Here is a 26,597-nt window from a genome sequence, read left to right as displayed (position 1 = left end):
TTCCAACAATTGTGCTCCCATTGTGAGTTGAGAACGGGGCTTTCATCAATTATTCACTGCTCTGAAGATGTAAGAACTTATCTCAGGGCAAATTTGTGTTTCTTCTCACTCCTCAGAAGCAGGAGCTGGAAACTTGTTCACCTCAGCTGAGAGCAGATGGGAGCTCCACTCACTTTAAAGGGAAGGAAAAATCCACCTCCAGCAAACCCTTCTTGCATATGGGAATGAGGACCTCCAGTTCAACAGCATCCCAGGCTCATAAATAGGGATGTTGAAAGAGACTGACATTTTTCAAGTAGAACTGTCAGAATTATTTCGTATTAACTTTACCTTTCCTTATTCTTATTCATATTTAATTGTTCTCCTTAGAGGGTTCCTACCTTCAAAATTAAGGAGAAGGAATGCAGGTGTAGAAATGAACTGATTTTTTTTTTTTTAAATGAACACTTTGCATTTCCATCTCTTTGGTTTTCATTCCCAATCTCAACTTGGTTGCAGTTGTTGCTCAAACATTTAAAAGGTTTCATACAATGTTGCTTTCAAATTAAAAATTCCTTTATGGAATGAGGTAGATTATTTACATTTGGCATAGAAAATAATGCATTTATTAGCATGCCATGAGTTAGATTTTCCAAAATCTCACAACCCTCTTACAAAAATTGTTCCTAATATCACCACTGATAAACCTTTCACTATGTCAGAGGAATTAGGCTAAATTTAAGCTTTTCTCACAATCCTTAATAATGCTGTGATCCCACTGTTTATCTTTGAAAGTATTTACCATGAAATAAGAAGAGTAAGGCTCAGAAGAGTAGAACGATGTTTCTTAATTTAAAATAAGTTTGGGTTTTTTCCCTATTTCTCCAGTTCTCTCTCCATCTCAGGGAAAACAAACCTGGAAACAACAAAGTCCCAGAAATGGTCCTTATAAGCACAATTTATCCTATTGAGATTTCTACAGAAAATCATTAAAAACTAACACCGACTACAGAAAATTAAAGGTCTAAGGAGATTATGAATAAAAGCTATTGCTGCCTTTGGTTTTAATGAGATACCAAAAGCATTTTTATTCTTACCCATATTTTTACTCACAGTTAATGTAACCCAAGTTATTTTCAAACTAACTCTGTTAAACAGGACAAGAACCTCATATCTCCTGCCAGTTTAGAAATATGCAGGTGCTTGCATCTTTCAGAGCCTTTGTGAATATTGTACAACTTTCAAGTCTAACCTACTTTTCCTTCTTATTTTTTTTTTCCTAGAAATGTTCCATAGTCCCTTATGAATGTTGCAAAAGATTCACAAATTCTGAGTGCTGCATAAAGTGGCAAAAATTAGCATCTCCGAGAATGTCATTGAGATGGGCAGACGTCTCCCCCCAGCCCCAGTAGGCTCGACTTTGATGAGACAGGCTTTAAAAGGAATTTTTAAACCTCTCCAAACCTATAGGAAAAACATAATGCCGGTGATGAATTAGCTGCAAAGTTACCTGTTCTCCTGTGGATCCAAACGTGTTGGAACAGACTGAAAAACACTACTTTATACCCCATTAAGTTTATTATGCTCTGTGTCCCTGAGGTTTTGTGTTTCCCAAATGGCTGAGGGGAGGAATTCTTTGGATAATACTGGGGTTTGGGTTTGCAGCTTTCTCCTGTCTCCAGCCAAGTAAATAAGGCTATAAATAAAACATTCAGTACCTCAGTGGGTGAAATCCGGACTGGGTGTGGAACACACAGAGTTTATTGACTGTCCTGGGAGGGGGCAGCTGCTCCTGATGTGCTGAGAACAAGGGCTCTGGTCCATTCACACCTTCTAACACAGCTGAATTATTAAAAATAGAAGAGAAATTGTGGCTGCCTCATCCCTGGAAGTGTCCAAAGCCAGGTTGTACAGGACTTGGAGTAACCTGGGATAGTGGAAGGTGTTCCTGCCCACAGCAGGGGGTGGAATGAGATGAGCTCTAAAGTCCCTTCCAACCCAAACCATTCCATGATTCCATGAATTGAAAAATACCCATTATTACCTTTCAACTCTTGAAGGAGAACACAACAAAATTCTATCCCTATTATGGAATTTGGAGGGGTGAGATAGGAAAGCCCCAGAAGAGGAAACCAGTCCCACTGAACCCAGATTTTAACTTGAGCATCTCAGAATTCCACCTGGCCACTCAGTAGAATAAAAGTAATCCTTTGAATGAAAGCAATAAATGTCCCAGCAAAATCCCATCATAAAATCTACTTTGCTTATAAAAACACAAAGAACGTTCCTGTCCAAAGACCTGGTGACAAACGAGAGGGGGAAAAAGCATTCATAGCTTCAGAGTACCTGACATTTAATTACCAGAGGCTGCTGCTCACAGAAGATGTACAGCAAACTGCATGGCCTTGGCTGCAGTACATGAAACTATTATATTATCAAAGATTTATTTCTTAAAAGTGCATCAATTCCAGCTAAAAGAAGCCTAAAGTAGCCCATGGTACAATCCATGTCTGACAGGTGACTTAATGGTGTTACTACAGAAAATATCAGGCTTTTTGAGCTCTAACAAATCCAGCATTTCCTGCTCCTGAGCACTCAGAATGTGACAAGTCATTAACTTCAGCCTCTGTTCCTTCAGTGAATATTCCCCCTCCAAAGACAAGCTTTTCCTTTCAAAGGTAACCAGCACTTAGGGCCAAACTCCAGACTAAAATTTCCCTGTCTTCCCCCAGAAGTGCAAGGTGTCCCCACTTAGACAAAGAGAGACATAAAGTAAAAGTTTAGGAGTGAAATATCAAGCTTTTTCCTTTAAAAAAAAAAAAAAAATCCAAAATAATTGCTTATTTTTCTTTACAGTTTAGAAGATCAAAAAAGTGAAAAAATTGTTTTCCTAGATTAAAATGCAGGGACATGGGAGTTGTGATTTCCTGCTTTGGAGGAAGCACTGGGACTTTAATCATGGCACTTTTATAACTTTTATTGAGAATTTAGATCCAAGTAGCAAGTCCTTGAACACCAGAATTCTGCCAAAGACTTGAAAGAGATGACTGCTTCTTGTTCTGGCTATAATATTCAATTGGTAAAGCAATTATTTCCCTCATTTCTATTTAAAAAAACCCAAACGATAAACTTTTATTTGCATTTGCTACCTTAACACCACTTCTTTTACTAACTCGCCCAGATACCAGATTGTGCTATAAAGTGTTGACACAGACAAGATAAAAAAAACCAAAAAACCCAAACATAAAACTCCAGGTTATGACACGCGGAGCCTTTGCTAAAATATAAGCAGATTCCTTTTTTGGGCCACTGCTCCAGGATAGATAGTTTTACTCAACATCTTTGATTATGCTGCCACCAGCAGCTTTTAAGACATAAAAAGGCAAATGACAGGTGCTGTCAGTGACTCGAACAAAAGCTGTGGAAATTCACTGAGCATGTAATACGGTGGATTTTAGCAAAGCTAAAAAACCCATGGTAGCTTTGACTAACTTGATCTTTCAGAAAGCTGTTTGAGGGAGAGAGGCACAAAATAATGAATTGGATGGAGCATTACATAACAAAGAACTCCTCGGGGTCTTGTCTGCTGCCTTATCTCATAAATTGTAATGATTTTCATGTTAGATCAAAGAAGAGCATAAAACAAAATTGAGATGAAAACAACAATTCATTGCCCTCGAGTGTATAGCTTTTGTTTTAAGACACTCATAAGCAGCACCGTGGAAGGTATTTCTTTCTCTACACAAATCACTGCTCTGTAATCTTCTCTGTGACAGCAGGAGCAGCTCTACTGGAGGAGGCACACACCTCTCAGAGCAGCTTCATCCCACTCCCCTCTCAGCTTACAGGCAGCCAGGTGGAGCCATTATTCCCTATTGGATTTATTTTTAATTTTTGGGGGAAAAAGTGGGAAGAAAGGAAGATTGTCACCCCAGTAAAAACAGTAGAAAAATACACCTGGGGATTTGAAAATCAAAACATGCAGCTGTGAGAGCTTGCACAAGGAAAAAGGGGCAGGAATAGATCAAAGTCCATGTAGGCAGCAAGAGAAATGTTTGCTGCCATGGGTGCTCACCAGAAGATCCTTGGCTTGGGGAGAGCACCATGGAACAAGGACACATGGAAAGGTTTTCCCCCTCTCAGGGTTTAGGGCATTAAAGGAAAGTTATGGAAAGTAGAAGAACCATCATGGTGCCACCTGGTTTATAGAGCACCACCACCCCTGGCTTGCCAGTTCTGGAATATTCCCATTTATGTCAGTAAAGAGCAATTTCTGAAGACTAATTTATGTCTAGAAGAATGGTTACATCATTAACACATCATCACTTCCTAAGGAAACATTTTCATCAGAGATTAATCTTACCAAAATTCAAATTTTGGTAAATTTTACAGGCCAGAAAGGGCAGTTTTATTTATCAAGTTGCATTAAGTAGGAATGGAGAGAGATCTTGTCCCTGTTCTGTGAACTCCAAGCAGGCTAGAAACCAACTCTGAAATCAGATCCAGTTAAAAGGAACTTTTAAAAGCTCAAATCTACAGTGTTCCTTTTCACCACCACCATAACTGTGTGCTTACAACAACGTAGCTATTAAATTTTATCTATAATTAAATTATCACACAAGGATACATATGGAGAGGTGATTGTAAGGAATTATCTACTAAAAAAAATAAATCAGAAATTCCTTTTCAGACTCAAAGGCAAGTAATTTTTTTTTCCTTCTTCATGCATTATGAATGAATTAAATCACCCAAAAATTCCTAATGGAGAAATATTTTATTATAGTACAGAGATAAAAATCACATGAAACCTATAATGAAAATGTTTATTATCAGAAATGGAAAAAATAATAATTTGTCAAATTTAGCTTGATCTTCAGTTTATTAAATACTCATGGGCAGATCTCAAGTCCTTTACATTTGTAATTTGGACAGATGAAATATTTGTTCTTTCTGAAGTGTTTTGCTTATTGATCACCCCAGTGATCCTCACTCTGGATCTGCCTGGGATCCTCCAGGTGTGGATAATCCCATTTCATTCCTGTCATTTCCCTTCCTTGATCAGATTAATCTCATTCTCTAAACCAGAACTTCTTGGTGTTGTCTCCAGGGCTTTGAAACCCTCGGAGAGGGTTGGAGGGTAAGTGGGTTGGGAAATGACAGAAAACACTGAAGCTTTTTCTTCCTGGCTCACTGAGGCCTCAGAGCCACAGCTCCCACCAGGCTGATGTAAAATTTACTGGCTTGGCTGCTTACAGAATTTGAATTTAATTTTCTTTTTCCCGTGGTCATATGTGTGCATGGGCTAAGTTATGAAGAAGTGAAGCAGATATTTTCCACTTGTGCTCATTCCATGGCCAGAGATCTCAGGATCTGCTCCTTTGCTGGGGTGAGTTATGCACTGGCAGTGTTAACACATATTTTCTTCAGTTCACATGAGATTAAAAAAAATATTTAATGAATGATTTTAAATTTTTCCTAGTAGTCACAACATCTCTTGCAATATTCACCTGATACAGCTCAAAACTACTACCAATTACTATAAATAATACCAGAAAAAAATTGTTATTCCAGGAACTTAAAGACAACTTTATCAAGAATTGAATATGTGAGTCAGAGTGCTCAGCTATGGCTCAGTCTGATAAAAGCAGATAAAACCACACTCAAGTTACCCTCAAAGTTAAGATCTATACATGGAAGGAAGAAAAAGGGAAGAGTATAGGGTGCGACAGAGAGGGTAAAGAAAATATAGGGTGTTTACCCTGATATAGGCCCTGAATTAGATTTAAAATTTCTTTGAGAATGTTTAATTAAAACTAGACATCACAACAAGAAGTCTTAAAAGCCAGACTACTTCCCATCAGCCCTGGTACTTTTGAGCTTTGATGAATTATTAGACAGCAGCTAAATAATCCATAGCATGAAAAGAGAGAAAAATAATTCCTTTTGTTAAGGATATAAATAACTTAGACTAGGGTGCATTCTCAGTAAATACAAAGAAGGAAAGTCCTGTTCAGAGTTGAAGGCTGGGACTTGATTGTACAGAGAAATCTCCAGCAAATTTTTCATCTTATGCATGAGAGATCCTGGAGACCACTTCAAGCACCAGCCATGGATTTGTTTGAAGACCATTTTTCCAGAGGTAAGTGAAGAATTGATTAGGACAGGAAATGACACTGACTGTCTCTTTTTAAGTGGCACCCCCATTCTTTAAAATTGGTGAAAAGTCTGGCTGGGACTGTTTTGTTTGTTTTCCCTCCTCTTCTCAATTTTTAGGCAGTGAAATATTTCAATACTCAATATTCAGAGTTACAGCCCTGAACCCAGAGGACACAGAGCACAACTCACTCCATTTTGGAGAACCAAAGACTATCTGGAAGTCAGAGTCACATTCATTTCTATTTGTGGAGACATTCATCAAACCCGAAATTGCCTTTTTTTCATCCCCCCCTGAATTCTTTGCCATCAACATGTCAAATCTTCAATAATGTTACCCAAATGGGTTTCCAGTACAACAAAATCAGGCAGTACCATCCATTCCAATCATTCTTTCTGAGCTATCAGGGTGTTGATTCATGAGCCCAAGCAGCAGAGAAAATAAGGGTAAGAAACGAGGGGTGAAAGAGAACTTCTGAGAGATACCAATATTAAAATAAAATATAAAAATTACTGCACTGAACCAATAAAATTAACAATTACAAAAAGACAAAAAACCTATTTTAGCTTTGAAAAAAAACTTTTATGATTATGAAGTGATTGCTTTGTCTCAGACCATTTACAGGTGGTTTTCCTCCCCTTTCTCCTTCACAGTGGTGATTATTTCTAAGTGCATTTTGGAAAGTGAATGAAGTTTTAGGCTTTCAGAGCAGTCTGAAATGAGGATATCTGATCCAATAATCTGGAGATTTAGTCTCATCATGAAGGCTTCCTAATTGTGCTTTCCTCAGATAGACCCAAATTAATTCTTGCCATTCGTCCCCTGAAATGTATCTGGGCTGATACACTGATAATAATTTTCTTATCTCAGACACAGACATTTAAGGGAAGAGGCTGGAAAAACAAAGGGAAATGTTGAAGGTGATTATCATAATGAGAATGTTAATTAGCTCCATTCCAGACACCAATTGTTGTCACATGAATCAGCAAGCAACTCTCCATGTGTTTTCATAAATTTTTTCTATTTTTAATCTTTTCCTATTTCTAATCTTTTTCCATTTCTTCTATTTCTCTTGCTGTCATTATAGTCTTGAGGAACCTTGTTGATAAGGAAAATAAGTTGATGTCAGCAGTTGAAGAAAGCATATAGTTGAGAAAGACCTGCATAATCTGTTTCTCTACTGCCTCAAATGGTTTCTATACATGACCAAGAGTACTTGGCAATTAATGTAGTTGAAGGGAGGCAAAAATGTGAATTATTTCTTCTGTTCAATGGCCAGGGGACATGGTGCTTGCTTGAGCAATGGTTGTGCATGGCCACACCTGAAATCCAGATTTCAACCTCATCTGTGGGGTTTTATACAAAGAAAAAAGCAGAGGAAGAACCTTACATCCTTTTGTTTTTCCAGGTTTTTCATATCCTCTTTTTCCTGAGCTCTGCCTTCTCTGGACAGCCCCAAAACCTCTCCTTTTTGAATTTGTTATAACTAGAAAATCACCACCTCACCAGGATGCAGCTGATGCTCTAGAGAGAAAATGTTTGTCCTGCTGCTCTCATGTCCGTGGTAAATGAGGACTTTGGGGGAATATTGGCATTATTTCTCCAAACCACTTTCTGTGTGGATTCAGTTTCTCTGAGCCCCATTTGTGGCACTGCTCTCTCAGATTGCTACCACCCATTCTGAGTCTGCTGCAAATTGTTTATATCAGAAGGGGGTAATTTTGTTTTCTTCCCCTGTGTCTGTTCTCCCTGGCTTTTACATCAATTTCGTGTTTCAGGGGCAGGAGCTCTCTATTTTAATATCAGGTTAGAAATTCAACAAGCTGACATTTACTCCCACTGCCCAGACAAGTCATGAAATTCCCAAGTTTAAACTCCAGTCTCCTGGGACATCTCCCAGCACAGCAGGCTCCAGTGCTCAATTTAAGCTGTTCTCAGGAGACAAGGTAGCCCTGTGCTAATTTGGGTTAGATGTTCCAGCAAATTTCCATGGGATGCATCAAGTGCTTGTTAAACTCTGATTAGTTACACCCACTTGTAACTCCGCCCACTCAGAGCTCAGACAAATAACACAACTGACTTTATCTTCAAAACTGCTCAGATGGTCAAGCTGGTCATGATGAAGAACTTATTTACCAGTTTTTGGTTTTCAGCTCCCTGAAAATTAGAGGGAAGTGAATCAGAAGGAGCTGCTTACTCACAGCAAATAAAAAGACAGAGAAAGAAAACAGAGGTTTGAAGGAGGGATTGTAAGAAACATGGAAAGATACAAAACATGGGCTTTGAAGAAATAGGTGGAGCTGTGTTTTCATTCTCATGGGGCTTCAGAGCCATAAGGATAATCCATGTATTCCCTCACAGTCCTGTCTCTGAGTATAAAGCTTTACCTCCATTAACCTTCTGTTAGAACTCCATTAACCAGAGCAGAGCACTGCTACTCCAGCACCTCTCCTCGGCAGCATTTGCTTTCCCTCTGGCTTTTCTTCTGCTCAATCAGCTCCACAATATCTCATGACCAGTATCCCACTTCCCACTTTCAAAGCCTCCCCAGCGCCAGGCACACCTGATCCCAGAGCTGATCCCAGAGAGGATGTACCCAGTGCCAGGGCATAAATTCCTCTGCTTTCCTGGCCTCTTGAGGCAAAACTCCTACGTTTTCCTTTTGTGCTTTTAAATAATAGCAATTTTTGCATTTTTCTGAAAGTTTTTTTTTTTTTAATTATGTATAAGTACACATACAATTATTAGTTTATTAATAAAATAGATTTACTTAAGGGTTTCATGGCTAGCAATGTGTACAGGGTTAAAATTAATAGCATGGATTTTTCCTGGGCTTTCCCATCACTCTCTTCCCAGCAGCAGGGTTTCCACAGGAAAACAACTACAATTAATATACGATGTGAATCAAAAGCAAAAGTCCCTGATTCTTAATACCATTATTCTCCTATTTATTCAATTTGTGAGTTACAGCAGCCCCTGCAAGCTGCATGGCTGGGGAATACGTAAACACAGACAAAAATTAGGGAAGAGGTCTATAAATCCATAGTGACAAGTGCTTTATTCCTCTAAATCAGTGTAAGGAACACATCCACCTACAAATATAAATTGGAGAGGCTGAAGGACGTTGTGGCTCCACTAATCTATTAAATAATGGTGCAAAGTGCTCCATGTCTCTGGGAACGTTTGTCTGCTGTATTTAGGGTGTGTTCCCACAGGACTTGGCCCGTGCATCCAGACAACCCAAAGCCATGTAACTGTCTGGTATTATCCAGAGCTAATTATTAATTTGGGTTGTTGTGCTAATGGAGTCATGGAGGATTTGCTCAGCTCGGTGTTGGCACAGCCCATAACAAAATCTTTATCTTCCCTCAAGGGCAAGTTGAAACACCTGAGCACTACCATTTTGAAGAACAAGATTTGTAAAACAAGTTTGAATGACCTTTTGGGCTTTTTTTTTAATTTATATTTGCATGCTTTTTAAAACTGCCACACTTGGTCTGCATTAAGTATTATTTTCTACTCATTCTTGGGCCCTTTCCACTTAAATTTGTTGTGATATTTACTCCCCACTGTTTGTAAGCAGGGATGGCAGTGCCCACCCTGGTCCCAAACCCACTGAGTGCTCCCCGTGACTGAGGGACACGGGGTTTTTGGGACACAGGGAATTGTTTCTGAGAGCCATCACAAGCTGTTACTCTAACAGCAGCACAGAGTCAGCTTTTCCTCCTCTCTTCCACAACCCCTCATGTCAGCTGGAATTACGAGTCCCACAGACCACACCATTTAAGCAGCCTATTTATAACTGCATGAGAATGTCTCAGGGCTCAGACCTGGAGCATAAATTCACTGTTTTTCTTTGTTTCTCCTGTTTTTGATTAAGGAAATGGTATCTCTTCACTGGGTTTGATGTCACCTGTCAGATGGTTTTAGCAATTTAAATGGTTTTCAGACATTACTCATGGTAACGTTTATCATCATTTATCATAAGCTTTTCCAATTAAGACAATAAAAGTGCTTACATTTTTATTTTCTATGGGCTTTCTTTCCACACTTGATTTTTACCCTTCATTTTTTCCGTATTTGTTCATGATCTTGTTTTTTATTGTGTCAGGGATCCATAATTCCTCATGGTCCCTTCAGGCTACCTGTTTCCATGGAATTTGGCTGCTCCCTTCATTGCCTTACCCAATGTAAGGTGCTGTGCCCAACAGCCAAACATAAGAAGTGTCTGGATTTCTAGAGTTAAGTTGCATTTTTCCTAAAAAGAAACAATAAAAGATGTAAATTCTGCTCTATCAGTCTAATCCCGAGCTCCTGCACCATCTTGAGCTTCCTCTCATCATCTTCTTCCATCTCTTTGCTCTGTTCGTGTGGCCATTAATAAGATTAATATGCAAAGAGATGATTAAATTTCTCAGTGAGAAGAACCACTATTAAATCTATTTGAGTATTAATTCATTGCCATGAGAAAAATTCCGGTATCTCTGTGAGGGAAAAGATGCCAGGAAATGTAATTCACGTGTTGGGGGTCAGAAAAAACAAGGTTTTCTTTGTGACTTGTTGCCTTTGTGGCACTGTGTGACATCTTGAAGAGGTAAAGCCTAATCTCCACAGCCATTCAAAATAAAGCTGGGTTTAAGTTATATTACCACAAGCATCTCTTTATGTTCCAAAGAGGAATCTCCAGTGTAGATGGTTCTGCAATAATGATCCAGGCCAGGTCGGACAGGACTTGGAGCAACCTGGTCCAGAGGGAGGTGTCCCTGCCCGTGGCAGGGGTGGAACTGGGTGATCCTTAATGTCCCTTCCAACCCAAACCATTCCAACATTCTGTGATGACTCTATGACCATTTCACAGATGGTATTTTCTTACTCTCAGTCTTCTCCCACGTGTAACCCTGGCTCTGCTGTCTGCAGGAGGGCACTGCTCCCCTCAAGCCCTCAAACTGCTGCAGAACCGGTTGGAAGTCTCCCACCACAGGAAGACACAACCATGCTGATGCATTTTCAGAATAAAATAATGTTTGAGATCTTAATGTTGGCCAGAGCACTTGAACCTCTGACAGTCATCTGCAGATACCAGGAGAGTTGTGCTATTTCATTTTAGTGATTTATTAAGCAGCAAAAGATGAGCACTGGACTTCATCCTTTTATGAAGATATCTGCAGCTCCTGCTGCTGGAATTTGAACTGAAGGATGGTTCCCTGGTAATTTGTAACGGCTTGGGAGATAGGGCTGCCTAAGCTGGGCAGGGCTGCAGATGAATCAGCAGCAGCAGCAGCAGCAGCAGCAGCTTCCCCAGGTGAAAATAGCTGTGTGTCTTTTAAATTTTTAATGGAGATTAACACTTTGTCACTGCAGTGCATCGCTCAGTGCAACGTGTGGAGAAATGCTCTGTGTTGGGGAAGGTGGTGTGAGGAGACAAAGCTCTGAGCAGATACAATGACAAATCCCTGACATAAAGCCTGTCCTTGTTTGAACCAGCATTTGCCTTTCCAAAATAAAGGCAGACACATTCCCATGACAGAGGACATGGGATGGCTTTCCATTTATTTGTTAGTGGATGTATAAATCCGAAGGAGAAAGTTAATTAGACTCCCTGTGTGCAAGGCAGTGGAGTACACTCTGATTGCTAATTATTTTAATATAGGTAAACAGCTATTGACAGTACAAGCAATTTTCCCCCATCTCCTGTTAAGAGGCTGCCAGGTATCAGTCTAACAGCTCCGAGCGAACCTGAGGCAATTTAAATTATGGGTTTTAATCAATATGTAAATTGTTATTGTGGAACCCATCCATGATAGTTTGCTGCAGCTGCCCCACCACTCCTCAGACCCAGCAGCTGCTGGCTCAGGTTGGGCTGTGATCGCTGTTCCTTGCCCTGATGGCCCAGCTTTCTGAGCTGACACTTCTTCATCTACTCATTCGCTACTCAGAGGATCTCTTACTCAATGTAATTTCTCAGGCCAACACAGCTGGAAGATGCAAAACCCCTCTCCAAGCTCAGCCCTCCTTGTTTGTGGGTTTGAGGAGGGGGTTGTGGGGAGACTGATGGTTAAAAGTGCCCAATCACATTTATTTGCTTTGGGCATTGTCACCCAGGGGTAGCTCTGCCTCAGAATTTTTGAGAAGTCTTCCAGCTCATCTCTCCCAGCAGCCAACTCACCTTGCATTGACCTCTAACTTTCAATTTACTCATTACATTACAATAATAACAAAAATTAATAAGCCCCCAAACTTGTTTTCTTTTTTCCTATGCTACAGCCTTTAAAGCAAAACCTAATTTAAAACTGTCCAGTTCTCAGTGTTTAGTACTCAATACTTGAGATGTAGCAAATGATGGCTCATTTGTTCTTGCAATTCTGTCAAAAAGCTGTGCAACATCTTCCATTTTAGGGAGCATGTTTCTCTTGCAATTTAATTACCGTGTTGTACATTTCCCTTTGGTGAAATTAGATCTAACACTGATTTGGTGAATAATAACTGAGATTCTTTTCTTTTTTTATTTAGTTGTAAATGTTCCTTGGGAGCCATTTCTGATACCCTCTCACAGACTCACAGGTGGAAAACAGAGACGTTCTCCAATATTGCTCCTTCCAGCTGGCCTCAAAAACGTATTTCTCTAAACCATGACCAAAAATTTATAGTTTGGATCAACTTTGGATTAAGAAAGGCCAAAAAAATATGGTTTGCTTGCAGCAATTAATATTTCCCCTCCTGCTAGGGACCTGCAGCAACTGGCACAAAATAATTGGTCATATTTTTCAGCCCCAGAGGTGTCCAAACTGCTTGGTAAAATAAAGGATAAATACCAAACCAGAAGAGAGTAAGAGGCAGAGAAACTAGCAAAGAATTAGTCTGAGAAGAAATGCACAATAAGAAGCCCAGTGGACAGAGGAAGAGCCTCTCCATCAGCCTGAAGGTTCCTGTTTTATTGTGGAGGGCTGTCCCAGGGCAGCAGCAGGGAGAAACCTGGGTGAATTAACATCCTGGCACCCACCAGTGGCCCTGGGCACAGTGGAGTCACCACTCAGGGATCTGCACAAGAGGCCACCTTGGCCATGGTTGGCACTGGAGGGGACACATGACCCAACATGGAAGATTTCAGAATCCCTCCATTAACCACAGCCCTACTTTTAGTAAATTTGGTGAATTGATGCAGTTATTAGCCAGCCCCTGCCTGTCTCAGCCCATTGTTTGTGCTGGGTTCTGTTGGGTTTCCACTCATGGGCAGCACTGGGGTCACTCACCTGCCACCTCCAAGAGCTGCTGGTGGCTCCCTGCAGGGTTGGCCTTCAGTCCCTACACCTTCCCTTCCGTTTGAACCAGGAGCTGGCTGTGTTCCTGAGCATTCCACACATCTTATGGCCTTTTTGGGGAAAAATTACTTGAAACCATCAAAAAAATATCTCCTTAAAATGAATTTTCCATAATATTGTGCTCTTGTGGCCCCGTGTTCTTCTGCAACCTTGAAAGTGCCCTAAATTCATTGTAGACATAGAACTTGGTTCTTCTTCACCTCTGAAACACCCAGAATGCTTTGGGCAGGAAAAAAATAAGTAAGAATAACATTGTGAAAAGTTGCAGCTCTTACTTTCGAGAGGCCGGTTCCGCCGGGATCTGTGGACAGTTATTTTTATGCATTCATTGCTCATTGACCAGGATAATCAAATAGAATATTCCATTTGCTTCCTGCTGTTTAAGTGCCTAATTCCGAGCTAATTGAAGTCAATGGGCAGATATTCACAGACTTTAATGGACCAGCCATAATCTTATGTCTACCCTTGTTGTGTAAGTTATTTTATTTATCCTAATTATTTTCATCTTCCCATGCATGCACGACCAATTATTTATTTTATGTGCATAATCATCATCCGTAAGTGGAAGTGTTTTAAAGTAGTTATTAAAAGGTATTTCAAGGCCCATATTTGCACAGACCTGTGGCTATGATAATGGCACAGAGAGAGATTTTAACACAGGATTACTTTGCTGTCCACGATAACAGTTATCCCTATAAAAATGTTTAAATTACAAGGGTTTTTTTGTTGCTGCAGCTCCATGGGCAGAACTTGAGCCACTAATGTGATTATACTAACAACCTATACATATTTATGCCCTAATGGCATAACTTTTCAGCTGCTGGGAGCAGAATATACCCTGAACAAGAGCCAAAGTTTGAGATCCCTGGAAAAAAAGAAATGCTTTAGAATATCTCATTACTGTTTCCCAGGAAAAACAAACAAACAAGTGAAACCAAAAGAAAGCAACACAAAAAACCCACCCACAAACACACACAAAAACCCCCAAACCAACACAATGAAAAACAAATGAACAAAACAAAGCAAAACAAATACAAAAGAAAAAAAAAACCAAACACAACAGAACAGCAAACCTCCAAAACCACAGAAGAAAAACCCATATGTCAAAATCCATGGTTGTTTCTCTGCCTATTAAAACATTTTCATTTAAAAATAAAATTTAAAAACCCCACACATATTTCTCAGCTTTTCATGAATCTCAAGATGAGATAGGGATTGAAATCAATGCATTCTGTTAGTGCTGATGTCTCTGAAGTTGGAATCATTCTGGAAGCACGATGTGAATCAGGATAACCAATGACGTGCACTAATAATTCATATTCCCTTCTATTTTCTCAGCTTTTGAGCATTCCTAGAGCCCTTAGGGTGTTGCAAAGTCTCGTGTCACTTGTTGTGAAGGTCTGGATCTTGTGTGAAAAATTGCAATCTGCCTTTCCACCTTTCTCAGAGTTTTCTTTTGGTAGGGTTACGTTTCCAGGAACATCGGCACATGCTGTAAAAATTCCTGAGTCATATTAACCAGGAGAAAACAAAAACTTGCTCTGTTCCATTTTGTCATTGACTCCTGCCAGGGTAAAGACAGGTCAGCCTCAAGTGTTTGGAAAAATCTTATTTTCTCTTGCCACATAATCAGCATAGAGTCCAAGCATATAATTACAATTCTGTACACACAATATTTGGGTACTTAATAGTGCATTAAGCAAGTTACATTGAATGTTTTGATATAATTTAATCTCGCCGTGTGTCAATATTTAGCTCTTAATTAATAGCACATTTACTTCTCTGCCATACATTGGTGTGCCAATTATGAGCTTAAACACCCGTCCCCAGCTCAGTACTCACCACAGAAATTAAACACAGTGAGCTGAACCTGTCTGTGGTGGAACTTCATCAAAGGCAAGGAATTTACTTCCAGAAAACCTTTGATCCACTGCACAGTGTTAATGCAGGCTGAGGGTGTTTTATGGATTATGTTTTCCTTCTGTGATGGGTGTTGTGCTTCAACGGGTGTTGTACACTCCCAAGAAACACAGACCTGCATCAGGAGGACTTTAATTGTAACCTCTTGTTTCCTGTGCATGGATTATTTCCAGTTCATCTCCCTTTCAGGTTTATTTGGGCAATAAATTTACAATTAACTCAGGCCCATCAAGTACTACAAAAACTGAAATTGTGCCTGACACGCTATTTTTTTGTTCCAGAACTGATTAATTAAGAGGTTTAGGCAGTCATTTTTCATCCAGCATTTGAGGAAGAATTTTGACAGATCTACATTCAATTAAAGTGTCTTCCATCTCATTTCACCTTTCCCCATTTAGCCCTTGGTCTCTGCAGAATAACTCTGTTATGTAGTGTCCGTGAAGAATTTATAAATATTCCAGCATATTTTTCTTTTTTTTCTTCAGTCAGGATAGGGGAGCTTTACCCTTACAGACATTTTCTTTTGGGTTTTTAGTTCTGAAGAAATTCCTCTGCATTGCTGTCCTATCTGTAGATATATATATGCAATAATATTATAAATGTATAGCTTTAAAGTAGAAGATTTGGCAAAATAGAGAACTCACATGGCTTTTATACAGAATCATGCATAATTATATATTATTACATTGCTTATATATTATTCTTATATTAAAATATTATATTATTGTTTAAGAGTTTGGAGACTCTTCAGGCAAAGAAATCCAATCCCATTGTTACCTTGCTATTGGACTGTGATAAACCATAATATATATCGGTTAAATCAGCTGCAAAAGAGCTAAAAAAGAGTGGATATAACCAGAGGAACTAAACATGGTGCTCTCACTCTGGTTTCTCAGCACTGCCCACAACTCATGGCTCACAGGAAGACTTTCCCAAGCCAGCATCCACGTGTGGAATGTTGTGGAAGGCTGGTCCTGCCCCTTCTGCTTGGCTCAGGAGGTATTTCTTTGGGAAGAACCTGGATTTCATCAGAGCACAAGCACAGCTTTAATGGCTGGTCTGTGCCCTCGCTCCTCTTCTCTCTCCACACTTCATCAAATGCTCTGTGAGTCAGGGAACACAAAGGGAAAAAATCAAACTCACACCCACTCACACAGGAAGAGGATGGAGCAGATCACGACAGAGATCACGACTGTTCTCAACAGAGCCTTCACTTCAGAAACTGTGACTCTTTTGTTCCCCAGTGTTTCTGTTTCTAGAAAATTTTCAGCAGTTTCACCGAGCTGTTCAAGGAAAGTAATAACAGAGTAGAGCCAGAGAAAGTACAGACAGGAAGGAAAATAAATATATGCAGTCTTCAGCTAGGGAATAGAAAAGATGTAGACAACAGCATCAAACCTTTAGAAAGGCACCATTTATTTCACAGTGCCTGATAAACCTAAGCTGTGCTATCAGGAGAGATTTCAGCTGGACACAGGTTGACAAGAATTCAACTAAATCCCAAGTGAAAGATAAGACCAAATTATTTTTGGCATGCAATTTTAAATGTTAGCACTGGATGATAAAATGTGGTGTAATGACTCTAATAACTGTTTCTGTTAGGATTGAGGAAAGCTTGGCCACAGGAGGAGGTGCCAAGGGAGGTGTGTGATTTCAACATAACCACACTACTACAAAGTAAATATTGGCACAGCAGCTCTTTACTTTTGCTATTCTAAAAGAATATTTGGAATAGCAGATGTCCAGTTCTGCTCTAATTAAGAGGGAAATATTTTTTCCTGAAAAAAACCCATCTTCCTAACTCACAAAGTCCTGGATTTCTTTAATAAACTTTTCTCCTCGACACTGTCTTCCAGCCCATCCCTTTGGAGACCTGCACAGAGAGAAGCACTCAGTAAAAGCCTTTCACCACAAATTAATACCCCTCAAATGCTAAATATCCAGGATCAGGCATGCAGTTAATAGCTGACAGTTAATCCACAAAGGAAAACAACTCACCAAAGTTCAGCCTAATCGTGATTATAATCTACTCATGATGGTTCCATGTTGAGAAACAGCTGCTGGGCTCACCGAGAGAATTATTCAGAGTGGATTGCTTGCAAGTGCCACAGTCATAGATTGCAGCCATAGATTTTTCCTGGCAGGCCACTGAGAGAAATGCAATTGCATTTCCCTGCAAATGCAAATGGCAATGCAAATCCAAATGCAAATGCAATTGCAGAAATGAGATCAGAATCAGCCATCGCTGTCATTAAAGTGCAATTGATCTTCGGCTTAAAAATGAAGTGCTTGTCTACAGACCAACATCAGGAAATGCACAGGGAGACTTCAGCCTGTGGCTAAATGTTCATCTACATTGGAAAATATTGCCCCAGTGGTCAGAAACTGAGCCCAAAACAGCAGCTCCTCACTGGCCTATTAATCACAGAGAAATAGGATCAATGGTTTTCATTTCCCGGGTTTTCCCAGAAGGTTTCCCTGTGTCCAAAAGGATGTACTACGTTGCCTTCTTTTTCCTCTCAAACTTTGAGCAGCCATCCTGATATTAAATTCTGCCCTATAAAACTACTTATCAATATTACACCAAAGAGGACTTAATATGTTTTTAGGAAACCCAAATACACCTCTGATGAAAATAGACTTATTTTACAAAAAAATAATTAAAAAATAGACTCTATCCTTGTGATTTTAAGTTCAGAAAAAGAAATCCTTCTGGACCAAAACTTCCTGAAGCTTGGAGTAGTCGCTGAATATGTGAATAACCCACAGGAAAAATATTCAAGGGCTTTTGAGGAAAACACAAAATAGGTAGGGAAGCAGTACGGTTTCTCCAGCAGCTCCCTTTATTTTTTCAGGAGGTGGATGGGGGTTAATGCAGCATGGAAGGAACTGTTTGAAAATCAGAGTAATGCCCAGCCTTTCTCATCAAGGCTTAAATGGTTCCTTTCCTTATTCCCAGAGGACAACGAGGCTGATGCCACTTGTCTGATGGAAGTTATCTTCCCCTCTGATTATTCACAAACATGACTTGGGATCAAAAGCCTGCCCAATTTAAAAACAAACTCAAAACTCCCTGAAACCATACTTACCTTCAGTGGTTGAACTCCAAGGCCTCAAAATATATTCAAGTGAAACATTTTTCAGTATCTCCTTTGGTTTTTTTTGTTGTAACTTTGAACCAAACCCAAGTTCCCATCCAATGTATATTTTTCCCAAATTATTTCCTTTCCACCATCCACTTCATCGAGTACCCACGGCAGTGTTAGTTCATTTTTTCTTGTCTATTTCTTCTAAAACATTAAACACTAACATGCAAAAGAATCTTAATAAGTAATTAAAACAAACCTATTTAAATATTTCTTTTTCTTTCATTTTTCTTTCTATACCTGCCTGGGACTGTTCAGTAAAACAAACTTGGGGAAAGGGAATCTGGCTTTGAGGTGTTAGAAATAAATTACGGTTTTGTGAAAAAGACAGAATAGTTTTTTAAGCATGTGTGGTGAGAGAATTTCCAGTCCTTTGAACTCAGAGTCTGGCAAATTTCTAGCTGGAAATATGGGATTTCTCTGGCCCACTACTCCTGGCTTCTCACTAACTACTTTTTAAATAGGTTTATTCATGGAGTCACTCAGGGCCTTTTCTGCCCTGCTTACTCAGAGCCAGTATTTATTTGCTCGTGTGGAATGGTCCTGCTGGCTGGAACGGGCTGATTCCTCAGAACAGGGGACCAGGATTTGACCCTCAGTGTTTCCCATCAGACTCACACAAAATTATATCACTTAGAATGCAAAATAATCTTGATATTCCTACTCTGGATTTTTTAAGGTTTTTTAGCACTGCTTTCCCAGGCAATTTGGCTTTCCAGGACAGCTTTTTCCTTCTTCCCAGAATTAATTAAAATGGTTCAAACCCAGGCTGGGCCAACCCATTCCTAGAAATAGAGTTTAAAGATCAGCCCTGAGAAGAAAAAAATGTGCTGTAAACTGTATTTTTTGGCCAATTGTCCATATGAGTTTCAGGAGATAAAAGGAAATTGAGATTTCCTTGGCTTCAGCGTGGTCTGTTGTATAAAAGCTCTCCCAAGCCTTTCCAAAATATGGAATATATGGAACATGTTCCTGGGCAGGGGAACTATTCATGTAAATAGTCTATTTTCTTAATATTTTTAATATTATATACTATAGGTTATATATATATAATTATATATATAATTATATATATTTATAATATCTATAATATATCTATAGTATATATAATACATTATATTCTATATTACATATTATATATTATATATTATATATCTATAAAACCCATCGTATATATATTTTAAAATATATTTATATTTATATTTATATTTATATTCTAATTTCACACTGTAATAGATATAATACAATATTGGACACATTATAAGCTAAATAATTTATAACAAGCACCTATTTTTAAATTAATATATTATGCATATATTTACACATAAACATTACATGAAATTCTGGTTATATGTGAAATAACTGCCACACAAACATTCCTCAGTGTCTCTGGCACCTTTTAATGTAACAGACTCTGTATTTAGAGTCTACATTAAATATGTGAAGTATTTTAAGATGGATGAAAGAGAAGCCCCTGTTAAAAACTCTGTTAAATCTAAGACAAAAGTGCCTATGGGGCTATGCTCAAGGAGGAGTTTTAATTTCAAGTACAAATGTGCCACTCTTGCTCTGAAAATTTTCCCCAGAATGTTCACTTTTATAGTTCCATGCTCAGTTTTTTCACAGCCTTGCCTCATTGGAGTTGATCAGTAAATGAAGCAGAAAACTAAGAAAAGAGAAAGATTATTTTTCTGTGATGAAGGCATTAGACAGAGACTGAGAGCAGGTACAAAAGAAATCTCTGAGGGAAATACTCGTGAGGCTGAAAAACATTAATTTTCTACTTTACTTTTGCCTGTTTAGTATTGAACTTTTTCCTTTTCTTTTTTTCCCCAGAACGTCTGATTCACTCACTCCATCTTCAGTTTGAATGGAGTTACATGTCATGATTGTTTGCAGTTTTTAATTAATTTTCCATTCTACTTAACAGAGCAATTTAAATACCTAGAAACTTGAATTAATAAAGTTTTGTCTCTATTAGTTACTCCCCTATCCATCACCTCTCATTCACCTGGCTGACTCATTGTTTTACTGCTGTTGATATTTCCTTCACATATTAGCTGATTCATAATTTCTGCCATTTTTCATTATCAAATATAAGTCTGATTATTGCCTCTAATGTTTTTCAGACTCTCCACCAAAAATATTTAATTTAAATATTTAATTGGGCCCCACTCCTGTCATTTTACCCCTTTAGGCTGGGATTGACTGACTGTATTTTGAATATGGACAAGTTTTGTCTTTGAAGGAAGCAGAAGACTCTTGCTATTAAAAAGTACAATTAAAATGTTGGCTGGAAGATACAGCAGAGCAGAAATGAGCTGAAGTTGTCTCTGATTTCATTGCTCTGTCTTGCTGGTGTTATCCTTGCAGGATAAATAATGAACCAGTGCTAAACTGAGTCATAACAAGGCTTAGTGGGTACGATCCACATGTGATTAAAGAGTGACATGAAGCTCTCAGGCTTATGCCATGACTCATAATTATCTGTAATCTGGTTAAAACAATTTGTTACTCAGAGCTCAAGGGTGAAACTCAAGACTTTTTCTGTTGCTTCATGCTGTGATTAATTTCTTCCTATATGCAATAAAATGATAAACAACCCGGAATGTTTATTTTACAATGGAGTCATTGAGGCTGTCAGTCATTGACTATTCTTATGTCAGAACTTGAAATCAAGTTCATTCTTATGTTTGCTGCCTAATGAGAAAATTGATCAAGGTGATAAAAGGTGATAAAAATGATAAAAAGCAGATGTTTTCAAGCTGTACTTCACTAGTAACAAATGTTGTCTCTTAAAATTTTATATTGAATCTCCCAGAAACACAGATAAATCATGCAACTTGCTTCTCAGTGCTCTGAAACATTTACATCAAACAAAAAGTTAAAGACAAATCAAGAATGGAATTAATTATAAAATGTTCACCTTAAATTGATACAGCTTTTATACACAGTGTGTTCCAAATAGGCATTTTTGAGGCTGGTTCTCTCAGAAATGGCACTGGAAAATATTGCAGGAGTAAGGAGAGGATCTGCCCAAGCGTCTGCTGTGGGGAAATCTGACAACATTCTGAATTTACACCAAATTACAATCAAAACCAAGGAAGGAACTTCTGCACAGAACACAGATAACAACATCACTCTATTTAACATAGTTACCATTAATATTATTTAAATGACTAATGCTAATCAGCTTCAAATTTGCATGAGAATACCAGCATTCATTCTACACCAAATGCTATTCCAAATTCTGTTATTGAATTTGGCATCAATGGAACTTGAAAGACACACAGAGTCCTATGAATCTTCTCTCAAGGTTTATTTGTCTGTAAATTCAAAGGGTTCTCATGTAAACGACATTAAAGTGTTTGGGAAGAAGGGAACTGAAAAAATACCTTGCTTTTTCTGCCTTCAAATATATCTGAAGAGTGAGCTGAGTTGTGTAAACAGGACTTAAGCAGAGCTGGGTAAGAAAATGCACCAGGCATTTTTATAATGCCAAGATCACAGAATCACAGGATCATGGAATAGTTTGGGTTGGAAGGACCTTAAAAGTCATCTCTTTCATGGAATAGTTTGGGTTGGAAGGATTTTAAAGTCCAGCCCATCCCATCCCTGCCATGGGCAGGGACAACTTCCACTATCCCAGGCTGCTCCAAGCCCTGTCCAGCCTGGCCCTGGACACTTCCAGGGAATGAGTTGTCTTTATATTCTGGCTTCTTTCTGCCACTCTGGTTGTACAAACTAACCACAGACTTAACTGAGCAATTAAGAAAATTAATGAGATGCTCTTCTGCCAGTTCAGGTCAGCAGCCCCAGCTGGGTCCAGGCAGCAGCACATCCCAAAATCTGAGAGGTGACATCCCCACAAAGAGTTTTATCATCTTCCTCATGTCCTAGAGATGTCTCATCTGCATCCCACTGGAATGCAGACAGGGTTGTGCTGTTTGAAAGAGCAAAGCTGGATTCCTGTGGAAGTCAAGGAAGGGCTGAATCTACTCCTCCATCTCCCAAGCACAGGCACCGCATTTTTGGGGGTACAAAGGGAACAGTGATTAAAACTCCTCCTTTTTGTTGTTGAAAAGACATTTCAACACTTTATTTGAAACTTCTTTGCAGAACCTACTTTTATTTCAGCCAGGTACTGGATGCTTTGGAAAACCTGCTAATTCAAGGGAACACTCAGGAGTGCAAGTTCCATTATAAATCCTTATCGTAATAAAGATCAAATTGACAGCCTTTTCTGTCTCGTTGCTCTGTTTGAAACTGCAAAGGGTTCTTGAGCTGCTGCTGCTCATGATTAAATTTGCTTTCTGTCATGCAATTACATTTTTAAAATTCTGTTCAGTAAAATATTTCTAACTCCATTACAGTAAATTGAACCCGGTGTCACACGGACACATGAGTCACATTAACAACTGCTGCTGCTGCTGCTGCTGCTGCTGCCTGTTGATGAGCTTCCAGCAGCAAATGGGGATGTGCCTGGAGCTTTTTTCCCTCTCCTTCAGTGCTACATCCATCCCCACATTGTGAAAATAAAACTGCCATAAGGTAGAAGAAATAAAGCTGTTGCAGGTGATCTGCTAAGCCTTGGCTCATTCCTGTTACCAGACCACAGGTTTGCTCTTCAGCCATCATTGATGTGGATGGCATCTGTCACAAAGGACCCATCAGTTCTTTAAAGATCTCTTAGGCTGCTCTTTTTTCCTTACAAGCTGCTCCTACCAGAAACACATTTCTAACCATGAGGAGAAAATGAAAAACAAAAGGAAATGCCCCAAATATACCCAACAAACCACCTGATGAAATCTGCTGGTGGGTGCTAAAATCAAGAATATCAAAACAGAGGCAAGCACTTGCCTTGTGGGGTTAAGGGACAAAGATCACACTCAATCCCCTCCCTCATTTGCTTCATCTGATATTTTTCTTTGGAGAAGCCAGACATTCAATTAGAAAAATAGGGTCTTTTATTAATAATCAAGAAAATGTCTGCCTACTGGTTTGGATTAATATTCATTCTTCCTTCATCTGGTTGAGCCATTTAAACTCTTAATGTGCTGAACTTAACCAGCTTCTAATTTTTCTTCATTTACAATAATTTGGCTTATCAGGGTCAATAGAAAGATATTAAATATAACACATGGGTAAAACATATCAGGATAGCAGTGGAAAAACATCAGGCTACTTATGAACCCAAGTGGTTCTTAGAAAAAACTCACCAGGAAGTAATTTAGCACCAAGGTTTGCAGAAGTTCAGGCAAAGAAGTTTTTGCTCGTTGGTTGCTGGGGAGTATTAGATTGCAACACACTCCTGACAAAACCTGCAGTGTCCATCAGAGGCAAAGAAACCCTTGGATTTCAGTATCTTGCCTTTCATCCCTTTTATTTATATCTATTTTCTGATCACAGTCCTACCCTGCAAAGATCATTACAAAAGTTATCAGCTTCTTATTCATTCCTTTCTGCATTTCAGAAGATTCAACCTGAAATTTCTGTATTTGTAGATTTTCATTCAAAATGAAAGTTTAAAATTTAGTTAATGTTTATAAATAACATTTATGTCATCTTCTAATTACATAGTCATCAGAAAGGAAGTCAATTTAAAAAAAAGTAATAATTGCTCCAAATCATAGAAATTTACATCAGCAAATGGATGTTTTTCCATAGTCTGACTCTTCAGATATTCTATTTCTTTATCTTAATCAAAAGAAAGGTAGGCTTTTAATTCCTTCAATGAGATAAATCTTAGCAGGGAAAAGTTAAAATGGGATAAAGCAACAGAGCTGAATTAAAAAGAAAGAAAAAAATCCCTTTCCTTTCAAACCAAACCCAACTGGAAACACAATTTTTTTCTACTCTTTATGCTGCTTTACGTTGATAGCACAGAGAGGGGATTATGTCCTGCTCATTTTGTGAATTTATGCCCCGTGGTCATGCAAACGAAACAAGAAGTTGTTTCTGGAGCCTGATTCCCCTCAGGGGTCAGGATGTGACCTGCCAGCTGTTCCTGCCCACTGCCCGTGTATTACTTCTCTCTTAATGACATTTCAGAAGCGTAGAACATCTAAAGTTTCTTGATCCAATTATTACTTGTAATATTCAAGTCGTTTCTTTGTGAACAGTATTAAATCCTTCGAGCATCTGCCCTTTTGTGTTAAATGAATTTAATCAACCCTACTTCGACTAAAATGGATTTTTTGATTAGAGGCAAGATTGCTGAAAGCAGTTATTTATTTATTTTATAGTCAGAAATTATTTACTCTGCAATCCTAACATTTATTTTTTATGGCTCTGAATAATAAAAGATTATAGACAGCATGTTTGAGGGGAGACAGACAGTTCATGTCTTCACATCAAGTTATGGTCTATGGTGTTAGAGATTGATCAAGTATAAATATTAAATAAATGGGAAACTTCTGAATAAAAAATCTGAAGTGAATAACAGTTTTATACAACATCAATGAGTTAACTGCAGGTGAAATTCCATCTTTTTCCTTTTTCAGTGGTCTGATATATGACACGACTGGCACCTAAATCAGAAAAAGTGAGCAAATTATTGTTCTTGTCACAACCTAACTCTGATTGTGATGTACAGAGACTTAAAAGGAAAGAGATTATACACACAGATATTTGAAATTAAGTAGTCAAATGAAGGCAGCCTGGTTTAAAAAACACAGAATTTCCCACAAGAACTTCATGACAAAACTGAAAACTCTCTAAGCATTTCCTTGTTACCAGCACGTAAATTTGAGAGAACATAGTCTTTTCTTTTTTGTGATATGAAAAATGCTGCAAACCTTTACCAGACCAGTAGTCAGACAGGTCAGAAGGGAAAGCAGAGCTAAAAATAAATTCATACAAACCCATGAACACTTGGCCACTTCAAAAAAAAAAAATTCAAATTCTTTAGTTATTCAAAATTAACTTTCCATAGACAATTTCCTCAGTTATATAATTCATGACTGAACTCTCTTGAAAACTTCTCACTTCAAAAAAATCTGAATAGTCTGTCTTCTGAACAATGCCTTTGAACTGCCAATATGGCAAATAATCCCAGTGCATTTTCTGTGGGGGAGAGGGAATCATGGGCTTTGTTCTCCCACTGAACCAGCAGAAGTTTTGCCCTGGACTTCAGTGGAAGGAAGACAAGATTTCATGCCTTTGAAGAGGGAAGGGTATCAAAGTGGACACCACACAATGCACAGATGCACTAGGAAGGCATTTTGTGTTGTAAAGCACAAAATCTAGGCCAGTGTTGGGGAGTGATTTCCAATTCCGTTTCATAACTCGGCATCTCCCACTCTCGGCTCCTGCATAATGAGTTGATGAAGCCGAAGTTGCCTCCATCACTTTGTGAGCTGACATTCCTCCTAAGATGCATTATGTATACAAATTATGATACTTAAGGAAACTTTTGTTCTGAGGAAATCTCGTCGAAAGGAAGTCTTTTTCAAATGAAATAATTAGCGATGCTATTTGATGTAGGAGAAAGCACAACTCGGCTTTGGCGGAACCATTGCCATGTCTTTAACACCTAATGGCTTTTATACACTGGGGTTTGGAAAAATTTGGCTTTTAAAACTTGTGAAGTTGTTAAACTTCATTTTTTAAACTCCTCAACAAGTTAACAGGGCTTTTTTCAAGCAAAGCAATTGATGAATCTGACTCTGTCTCAAGATATCAACTGGCTTTGCAGAGTGAACGGGTCTGAAATCCGTCAGGAAAAAGAAGAATTTCTGTGGGATTTCATGGATAAGCCACTCACCACCTGAAACCTGAGCAGCCAAGGTTTTTGGATGGGGTCTCACTTTTTCCTTACTGCTACAAACCCCGACAAAATTCTGTGCACCCCTCAGAGATCAGAGTTTTACTCTGTGTCGTGGGTCTGAATTCAAGTCTCTTAATCCAAACCCATCCCAGAGGATTGTGTGGAACCAAGGAACTGGAAAATGGGGACAGAAGTGGAACATTTTTTCTCGTTGGGCTGTGAGTACACAAAACCTGCATATATAGGGTGCTTGGGCAAGGGTAAACCAAACAATTTAATCATGAACTATGTTTATTGACTTAGTTTGTTCA

This window comes from Corvus hawaiiensis, chromosome 10, assembly GCF_020740725.1.
Source record: "Corvus hawaiiensis isolate bCorHaw1 chromosome 10, bCorHaw1.pri.cur, whole genome shotgun sequence".
Taxonomy (NCBI): domain Eukaryota; kingdom Metazoa; phylum Chordata; class Aves; order Passeriformes; family Corvidae; genus Corvus; species Corvus hawaiiensis.
The sequence above is the reverse complement of the archived record's forward strand: the minus strand, read 5'-3'. Positions refer to the sequence as shown.